The sequence below is a fragment of the Pseudochaenichthys georgianus genome, chromosome 17, assembly GCF_902827115.2.
Source record: "Pseudochaenichthys georgianus chromosome 17, fPseGeo1.2, whole genome shotgun sequence".
In the NCBI taxonomy this organism is placed as follows: Eukaryota; Metazoa; Chordata; class Actinopteri; order Perciformes; family Channichthyidae; genus Pseudochaenichthys; species Pseudochaenichthys georgianus.
The window spans coordinates 522,158-532,050 of record NC_047519.1 but is presented as its reverse complement, the minus strand read 5'-3'; positions in this window follow the sequence as shown (position 1 = coordinate 532,050).

Below are 9,893 nucleotides of genomic sequence, written 5' to 3'. Positions count from 1 at the left end.
ACTGTGTTGTTATTAGCATCTGGTTAGCTCGCTATGCTAACGAATATAAGAAGCTTTTTCTCCAACCAGTGAGGTAAAGGCACATCTTTATATGATCATTATACTTATCAAAAAACAAGAGAATAAAGTAAACAGGTATAAAATACTATATGACAGTAAAAAAAAGTTGTTATTAATAAACAAGAATACAGTTTGAAAGGAGAGTGATTTGTAAAATATCCATAAAGAAAAAGTAAATCTGCTTACAGTTCCGTTTCATATGGGTGTTGAGAGATGTTTCCATAGATCTCTTCATGTTGCTCTCAAAGTGCACCAGATTGATGCTTTTAACTTCAACATTTAAAAATAAATCTTCCCGTGTGGAGCATGCCCCCGGACCCCCCTAGAGGAGGTTAGGTCCCCCCCACTTAAATCATGTCCACATGGATAGGAAACTAAATACATTTGCACACATCTTGTGTCCATATCTTTCTGTTTGGTGATCATGCCACACCGTGCTCGTGCATGCGTGCGCGAGTCATGGTAAGATATCTGGATGAAGAGGTTGCTTTTTCTTTGCACAGAATGAAAGAAAGGCCAAATGAATGGGCTGTGATTTTTAAGCAGAGGTCAATAATTTGTACGGCCCTCGGAGGATGTTGAAAAAATTGAAATGGCCCTTGAGAGGAAAAAGGTTCCCCACCCCTGTGTTAGATAAACAATCTATGGATTGTTAAAACAAGATGTGATCATGGTTTGAGTTCATTTGTCATATATTCTTAATATATTTGGGATTGTTGTGAATCTTCTCTTTTCTAAAATGTAATGGATGCAGTGGGTTTATGCTGGCGCTGCAAAAACACAGTGCAGATTGAATTTTACCATAAATGCAGAGGAAAATATGTCTGTATGTGTGGATTTCTATCAGAGTTGGTGCTAAATGTGGTCGATTGAATATATGAATAATACTTTTGCAAATCATATTTCCCTTAGAGTTTTGTTGAGCTCTCTGCAGAGTCCATTAGTGAACGTGTCCGAAGCTGCAGGCCGGGAGCAGAGCACCATAAACTGGCCATGAAGCAGAGCTAATATCTCCCTATGGGCCGGCATGCTTTGAAAATGTGTTATTTCCATATGTTCATTAATTTAGTGCATTGTTTGGAGTGTATGTGTGAACTGAAGAGAGATGTGCTGTGCACAAAACAAAGCAGGCTGCAATGAAAAGTGTTTCTGTTTAAAGTCTTATCAGAGTGTGTGGGATCCAATAGGATGAGTGTGCTGTGTGTCCCCAACACCCAGACGTTCACCAGCATCTGGCTGCGGCTCATTTTCCACCCACCACTGGGATCCTTCCAGGGGCTGCTTCCAGGGAAATTAAATCACTCAGAAATAATGTCCACAGCACCGGACCGGCTGAGGAGAGAGGGAGGCCGAAGGAGTCTACCTCCAGCAAAAACTGGACTTGTCTCATTTCTAATCAGAATACGTCTTTACACTTGATATGGGACATCATAACTAGTAGTAACAATGCAGTGAGATATAGGGTCTTGTTTTTACTAGACAATGCATCCACTGAAAAGACTGAAACTGAATTAAATGTATTAATACATAATGCACATGTAATACATTAGGTTATTTGAAAGCAATAATATTAAATGGTCCCCTTGTTAAGGTTGAGCAGCGCAGGGAGGACCCAAGTGCAGACAGACGATTGTTTAACAGCAAAACACTTTTATTCAAGGCAACAGGATCAACAAAAAACCAGACACAAACTCTATCTCCTCACAAAAAGGAACCAACAAAACCCCAACAGAAAACAAGAACTTAAATACACACATGGCCAATCAAGATGACAAGACACAGCTGGGGAGAGGAGGGAAAACACAGGGGGCGGCACGGGGCACAGCAGAGGTCGAGAAGGGGGACTCGGGCGGACGGTCCAGGGGCAAAGCAGAGGCCAAGAAGGGGGACTCGGGCGGATGGCCCGGGGGCAAGGTAGAGGCCAAGAAGGGGGACTCGGGCGGACGGCCCGGGGGAACAGCAACAGAGCAGGGAAGTCCGCGGCGGGGAAACTCAGGGGGCCGAAGACAGGGCTGAAAGACTTGTCAGGGTAAATTAGGGGGCCGGACTCGAGGGAGAAGGCAGCGGCTGGGAAAGTCAGGGGGCCGGGCTCGAGGGTGAAGGCCGCGGACCTCAGGGGGCCGTGCTCGAGGGCGAAAGCCGCAGCTGGGGAACTCAGGGGGCCGGGCAGTAGAAGCTGCTGGGACTCCCAGCAGCTTCTACTGAAGCCTTCCGAGTAAATCGCCAGAACGCAGATATATGGCAAGCCATTTGAGTATTTATTCAATTTCCTTGATATCAGACGGCAGCGGCCTGCACTAGTTGGCTCTTTGATTTCACTTGTTGGATATATGGTCAAACTAGTTAGGCACTCTGCTTTACTAGTTAAATAAAACATTTCACTAGTCGCTCTTTTTCAGCAACTAGTGGCACTTTTGTCCGACTAGTTACCACGTATGCCTTACTAGTGACGCCAGGAGCAACTAGTTGCCCTCTGACCGTACTAGTGACCCTAAAGTCTTACAAGTTAACTAGTGCGCTGCATATGGCAAGCCTTTTGAGTATTTATTCAATTTCCTTGATATCAGACGGCAGCGGCCTTCACTAGTTGGCTCCTTGATTTCACTTGTTGGATATATGGTCAAACTAGTTAGGCACTCTGCTTTACTAGTTAAATAAAACATTTCACTAGTCGCTCTTTTTCAGAAACTAGTGGCCCTTTTGTCCGACTAGTTACCACGTATGCCTTACGAGTGACGCCAGGAGCAGCACTAGTAACGCCAAAGTCCCAACGTGTAAGCTTTTTGATGAACTAGTGGCCCTCTGACCGTACTAGTGACCCTAAAAGTATTACAAGTTAACTAGTGCGCTGCAAAATCTCCGACATGTTAACTAGTCACACAAAATAAGCACGACTAGTTAACTAGTGGCACACATTTGTCTGCACTAGTTAACTAGTCGCGCCCAGAATAACTCACTAGTTAACTAGTAAAGGCAACACGTTCACTAGTTAACTAGTTGACGTCTCTTTTGACCTTACTAGTTAACTAGTGGGGCTCAAAATGTCTACGCGTTAACTAGTGAACCCTTTGCCCTTTACTAGTTAACTAGTGAGAGAAGTTTAAATTCCACTAGTGAACTAGTGAGGCCTAAAATGTTCACTAGTTAACTAGTGGATCCCAAATGTGCACTAGTCGCACAGCATGCTAATGAGGAGGAGGGGAAAGAACGCATCGAGGTCTCCTATTGGCCCTAAGCTAGAGAGCGACACCCAGCCCAAATAGTTTATTTAAGAGCTTAAATACACTGTTTTAAAATATGACCATATTTACAAACATATAAAACAAAAGTATTTGTGTTATTATGATCATATGACTGTATATCAAATGAGGTAAGAACATTGAAGACTTTATTAAAATTAGAAAGTTGCCTTAGGACTGCAGACAGGAATATAGATCCTCTTTAAAACATTTTATTAAGCTGCCATTTGAAAGGAGTTGGATTAGAATAGCATTGTGAAAACAGAGGGACATTATTGATGATAGAAAGAGGAGGTAACCCTCTTCGGATCACAGCTTTGAGAGATCGCCGTGACTTCCGTAAATATTAGTCTTGGCAAATATGGAGAGGTTGTTTATCTTCATACGGATCTATCGTTATGCTGTTTTTAACATCTGTCCAGTGTTTCAGCTTTATTCATTTCATGAGCACAGCTGATAAAATGTCCCGCGATCACTTCCTCTACTTTTGTGTCTCGAGTGCCGGTGCTCTCACACACAAGCGTGCGCACATTCGCACCAACAAAAACACACACACAAAGCGGAGCAAAGCAGAAACATGTATTTCTCTGGGCAAAACACACTGACTGACTTCCCACGGACAATATGTTAACAGTAGGCACTAAAGACCCGACTGATGCACCTCACGTCTTCAAGACGTTGCTAAAAACATCGCAGGAGAAAGCCCCCTCAGGCTCTCCCTCACAGAGCCGAACTGACCAATCAGAATCTAGGTCCCGCCTGCTTCATTTGCCTATGGCTGACTAGTGAACGTGTTGGCCATATGAACGGCAACTAGTTAACTAGTGGACGCATATTGCAGCTTACATGTTAACTAGTGAAGGCAAAATGTTCACTAGTGAACTAGTTGAAGCCTGTGTTGGTCTTCTAAGCTGACTAGTGAGGCTCACAATGTGCACTAGTTAACTAGTGAGGTCCAAATTGTCCACTAGATGCACTAGTACAGTTTGTTTTACCTGACTAGTGAACTAGTTACACACAATTTAGCTGACTAGTTAACTAGTGAAGCCTTAGAGGAGTCACTAGTGAACTAGTGACACAGATGTGTTGCTCACTAGTTAACTAGTGGAGGGCATTTTTTCTCACTAGTCAGGTTTTATTATGAACATGTTGGTCTTTGACCTTACATGTTACACATTTTTCTAACATGTAAGGCCTTTCCTTCGACTAGTTTGGCTTTGTTCGCACTAGTGAGGTACTGCATGCAACTAGTTAGATGTTGATTTAACATGTATGGCTTTTTCCAGAACTAGTGGATATTTAGAGCCCACTAGTTGTGCTTTTGTTCTCTCTAGTTCAACACAATGACTCACTAGTTGACGTGTACGTGCAACTAGTTCACTAGTGATGTGTCAAAGTCATACATGTTTACTAGTGCATTTTTTGACACATCACTAGTGAACTAGTTGCACGTACACGTCAACTAGTGAGTCATTGTGTTGAACTAGAGAGAACAAAAGCACAACTAGTGGGCTCTAAATATCCACTAGTTCTGGAAAAAGCCATACATGTTAAATCAACATCTAACTAGTTGCATGCAGTACCTCACTAGTGCGAACAAAGCCAAACTAGTCGAAGGAAAGGCCTTACATGTTAGAAAAATGTGTAACATGTAAGGTCAAAAACCAACATGTTCATAACAAAACCTGACTAGTGAGAAAAAATGCCCTCCACTAGTTAACTAGTGAGCAACACATCTGTGTCACTAGTTCACTAGTGACTCCTCTAAGGCTTCACTAGTTAACTAGTCAGCTAAATTGTGTGTCTTATGGTCGACTGTGGTGCCACGACACACATGATTAATGACCCGGCAAAGTTTAAGACAATCGATAAGAGCTTTAGACCCGAGGAACATGTGATAGAGCTGGCAGATGGAACGAAAACGACCGGGATGGCGAAGATGAGAGGAGAAGCCGAAGTTGTTCTGCTCGACAGCGAGGGACGGCAAGTGAAAACGAGGCTCAAACGAGCGCTTTACATCCCATCTTTTCCACAAGACATTTTCTCCGTGAAAGCAGCGACAGCCAGCGGAGCTGAGGTCCGCTTCAAAGACGGTGATGATTGGCTGATTCATCAAAATGGTACTAAGTTTAAAATGGATGTGTATGGTAGGCTATATTACCTTAGCACAGTAGAGGATGAAAATACTGATGATGTTTGTAATGGTTGTCATGACATCCAGACATGGCATAGAATACTTGGTCATTGTAATTTTGAGGATGTGTCTAAACTTGAGAAAGTGGTTAAAGGTATGTCGATCAAAGGGAAACATGACATTTCTAACCATAACTGTGAAACATGTACGCAGGGAAAATGTACTCAAAGCAGAGACAGGCAGGCAGATGCAAAAGCTAAGACGGCACTAGAGCTAGTACATACAGACCTATGCGGTCCAATAGAACCAGCAGATAAAGACGGGTACAGATATGCAATAGCATTTACTGATGATTATAGTGGGATGATTTTTCCCTACTTTATCAAAGCAAAGAGTGATACAGCAAAAGCTACTGAAAAATTCCTAGCGGATACTGCTCCATATGGACACATTAAGTGCATAAGATCTGACAACGGTACTGAATTCACTGGGCATGAGTTTCAAACTTTACTTAGGACGAAAGGGATAAGGCACGAGACAAGTGCCCCATACTCACCTCACCAGAACGGTACTGCTGAGAGAGGTTGGAGGACCTTATTTGAGATGTCACGATGCATGCTATTGGAGAGCAAACTCCCAAAGCAGTTATGGACATATGCTGTTAGCAGTTAGCACAGATACGTAACAGGTGTTACTGTAAGCGTCGAGAGCAGACACCATACCGTGTTTTTACTGGCAAAACACCCAACTTGTCCAACATGAACATATTTGGCTCAGAATGCTACGGGTATAAACAGGATAAGAAGAAGCTAGATTCTAGATGTGCAAAGGGTATTTTTGTAGGATACGACAAATATAGCCCAGCATTCCAAGTCTTTTATCCTGAGACAGGGAAAGTCCTGAAACATAGGCTGGTCAAATGTATCACAAAGAGTAGTGCAGATAGTCAGACTCAGACAAATCATAATATGGATGTTGACCCTTATGGAGAAACTATTCCCACAACACCAGCCGGGACAAACATGGTGAACCAGAATCAGAGAGAGCCTGATGTGGGTGTACAGTCCTATAGTGAGGAGAATATTGAGGCGAGTCACATCCAGACAGATGGTACTCAAAGAGAACAGGGAGAGAGTGCACGACGCTATCCCACTAGACAAAGAAACGCTCCAGAATATTTAATGGAGTATCAGTGTAAGGCTGATCGTAAAGATGAAGGTGAAAATGTAGATTATTTCTACAGGGTTGCTTGTGACGTACCCAAAACATACATGCAGGCTGTAGGCTCTAGGAAATCAAAAATGTGGGCTGATGCAATGAAAGAGGAGATAAACTCTTTAACAGAGAATGAGACCTTCAGTCTGACCACACTGCCAAAGGGAAAGCAAGCAGTGGGAGGTCGTTGGGTATATGCCGTAAAGGAAAGCCCAGATGGATCTGAGATTTGTAAAGCCAGATATGTAGCTAAAGGCTATAGTCAAGTAGAGGGAATTGATTACAAGGACACTTTTTCACCGACAGCAAATATGACTTCTGTACGTACATTGATGCAGACGGCTATACAGAAGGATCTTATCCTACACCAAATGGATGTGAAGACAGCTTACCTCCATGCACCAATAGACTGCGAGTTATATATGGAACAGCCCGAAGGTTTTGAGGCAGAATCCAAAACAGGGGAACACTTAGTGTGCAAACTTAACAAGTCATTGTATGGTTTAAAGCAATCCGGGCGAAACTGGAACAAGTTACTGCAGATCATCTTACAGAGAATGGGTTTGTGCAAAATGATGCTGATCATTGTGTCTACAGACAAGCGTCTGAGAAAGAAAGAGTTATTCTGCTGATATGGGTAGATGACCTACTTATAGAGGCCAATAACAACGGCTCACTCAGTGATGTCAAAGAGACGTTGAAGAGGAAGTTTAAAATGAAAGATTTGGGTGAACTTAAAGGAATGGTATGCTCATGACACTCATTTTTTAAAAATTATCATCCGATAAAACAGACCAGTCTCTGCCAGTCTCTCTTTTTTTTTTTTTAATCCGATGACATTATCAGTGATTTTAAACTGATTATATACCGAAATAACATCAACACTGTGGGCGCCGCCATTTCCCGGACGTGACGTAATCCATGCGTTTGGTTTTCGAAGACACGTTGATCTCCATGTTATTTACTGTAGTTTCTCTATTCAAATATGCCTCACTGTATCGCCAAATATTGCCATAATTCGGATAGGAACAATCCACGGAATGCTCGGTTCCATCTGTTGCCAAAAGGTAAGCATAAGAAGTACATTCGGAGGCAGTGGCTAGCGAAATGTGGCCGGCCCGAACCGAGAGATTTACAGGCTCATGTATGCAGCGAACATTTCACATTTCCGGACGACTACTCTGAGAGTATGATCAAACATAACATGGGATTTATGGAACAACCATTACTCAATGTAGATGCAGTACCATCGGTCTTTCTGGTGTCATCACCGACCAGGACACCAGTTCGGCCAGTAGAGAAATCGCCCTCTGCAAGTGTGAAGCGACGGAGGAGCAGAAGTAGTGCTCGGAGTAAGAATAAGGTATGTTATAGCGCATTTCCATTGCAGCGGCTAGCCCCGTTTTAACGTCCAGGCCAGGACAGTTTTTGGTGGCCTTTCCATATAGCGTAGTACCGGCTAGTGTGTATTTCCCCCCAGTTTTTCCGGCCCCATAAAATCGTGATTCTATGGCCAGGGACAACGAAGCTGAGTATGCTAAACTAGAGAGGGAATCGCTAGCAAGGGTGGTACTACATGCATACATATAGTATCTTATATCATCTTCCCATTATACACACATGCATTTCCAAACATCTGGACTACCTATGTTGCAAATGTATTATCTTTTCAATTTACACACGGCATCTATTGCACGTCTGTCCGTCCTGGGAGAGGGATCCCTCCTCTGCTGCTCTCCCTGAGGTTTCTCCCATGTTCCCTTTAAACTGGGGGTTTTCTCCGGAAGTTTTTCCTTGTACGATGTGAGGGTCTACGGACAGTGGGTGTCGTATTGTCATACTGATATTGGTATCATACTGACCCTAGACCTGATCTGAGCTGGATTGTGAGTAAACTGTCACAACACCTAGCAGAACCAAAACAACAACATTGGGCTGCAGCAAAACAGCTGTTGAGGTATCTAAAGGGTACAATAGACCAAGAGCTACATTACAAGAAAAGTGAGGAAAGCCTAAAGCTTGAGGGATACAGTGATGCTGATTGGGCAGCTGATCAAAATGATAGGAGAAGCACAACTGGATATTGTTTCAGCTTAACTGAAAATGGTCCAGTTATATCCTGGAAAAGCAGGAAGCAGCCAACAGTGACGCTATCGACCTGTGAGGCCGAGTACATGGCATTAGCGGCTCCTACTCAAGAGAGCATGTACTTTGTACAGCTATTAAAAGGGGTAGACCGTAATAGCCCACATGTACCAGTGAAGATATATGAGGACAACCAGGGAGCAATAGCTCTATCCAAAAACCCTGTATCCAGACAGAAGCAAGCATGAAGACATCAAATACCATTTTGTACGATCTGCACATGCTGAGGGGAAGATATCTATTACATATTGTCCTATATACTGCAGACATGGTAGCTGATGTCCTAACCAAGCCGTTGACAAAGGCACAATTTGACAAGTTCAAAGGGTATTTGTTTGGAGAGTAATGTGAATTGCAGGTATACAAATTGAACACTGCTAGAGAAGCTTTTGTTTTGTTTATTTGGATTCTGTGTACCACTGTAGAGAGTTATCAACATGTCTTTGAGTGGGAGTGTTGAGCATATTTGTATAATAACAAAGTCATGTTTGAGTTCATGTGTATGACATCATCAGAATGTGCCTGAAACGTGGTGATGCTAATGAGCATGCGCAGTTACAATAAACGGCAGTACTCCAGGCCAAACTCTGAGCGATGTGGTCGTGTGTTCCTTCTGTCCGTTAGCATACTTGCAAGCTACTTTGGTTGACTGCAAACGTGGAGACTTCTGCTGAATATAATGTCTCACGCAACAGTACCGCAGTCTCTTGTCCTAAGTCCTTTTGAATTCTCCTATCCACTATCCCTTAACCCCGTGACGTTTCACTCAGAGGTCAAGGAATAGACGATAGGGTTAGAACTTAGGAGCTGATTTTTAAACTATCCGACTGCAGCCTAGGTTACAGTCTCACAGGAGATACCGCTGGAAAGCTACTCTTCCAGCGTTTCCGCGGATATCTGAATCAGATGTCTACTCCTTATAATCGAAAATATATGATTAATTACGTAAACCGACTCCAGAGGGTTAAGTATAGTATATGTTGTTCTCAAAGTTTTCCATTTGATTGAATTGAAGCTGTTGTTTGTATATTGATCTTGTGTTTTATATAAAATGGTGATTTATAACATTGTTTAGGGAGAGGCAATAAATAAGCGAAATG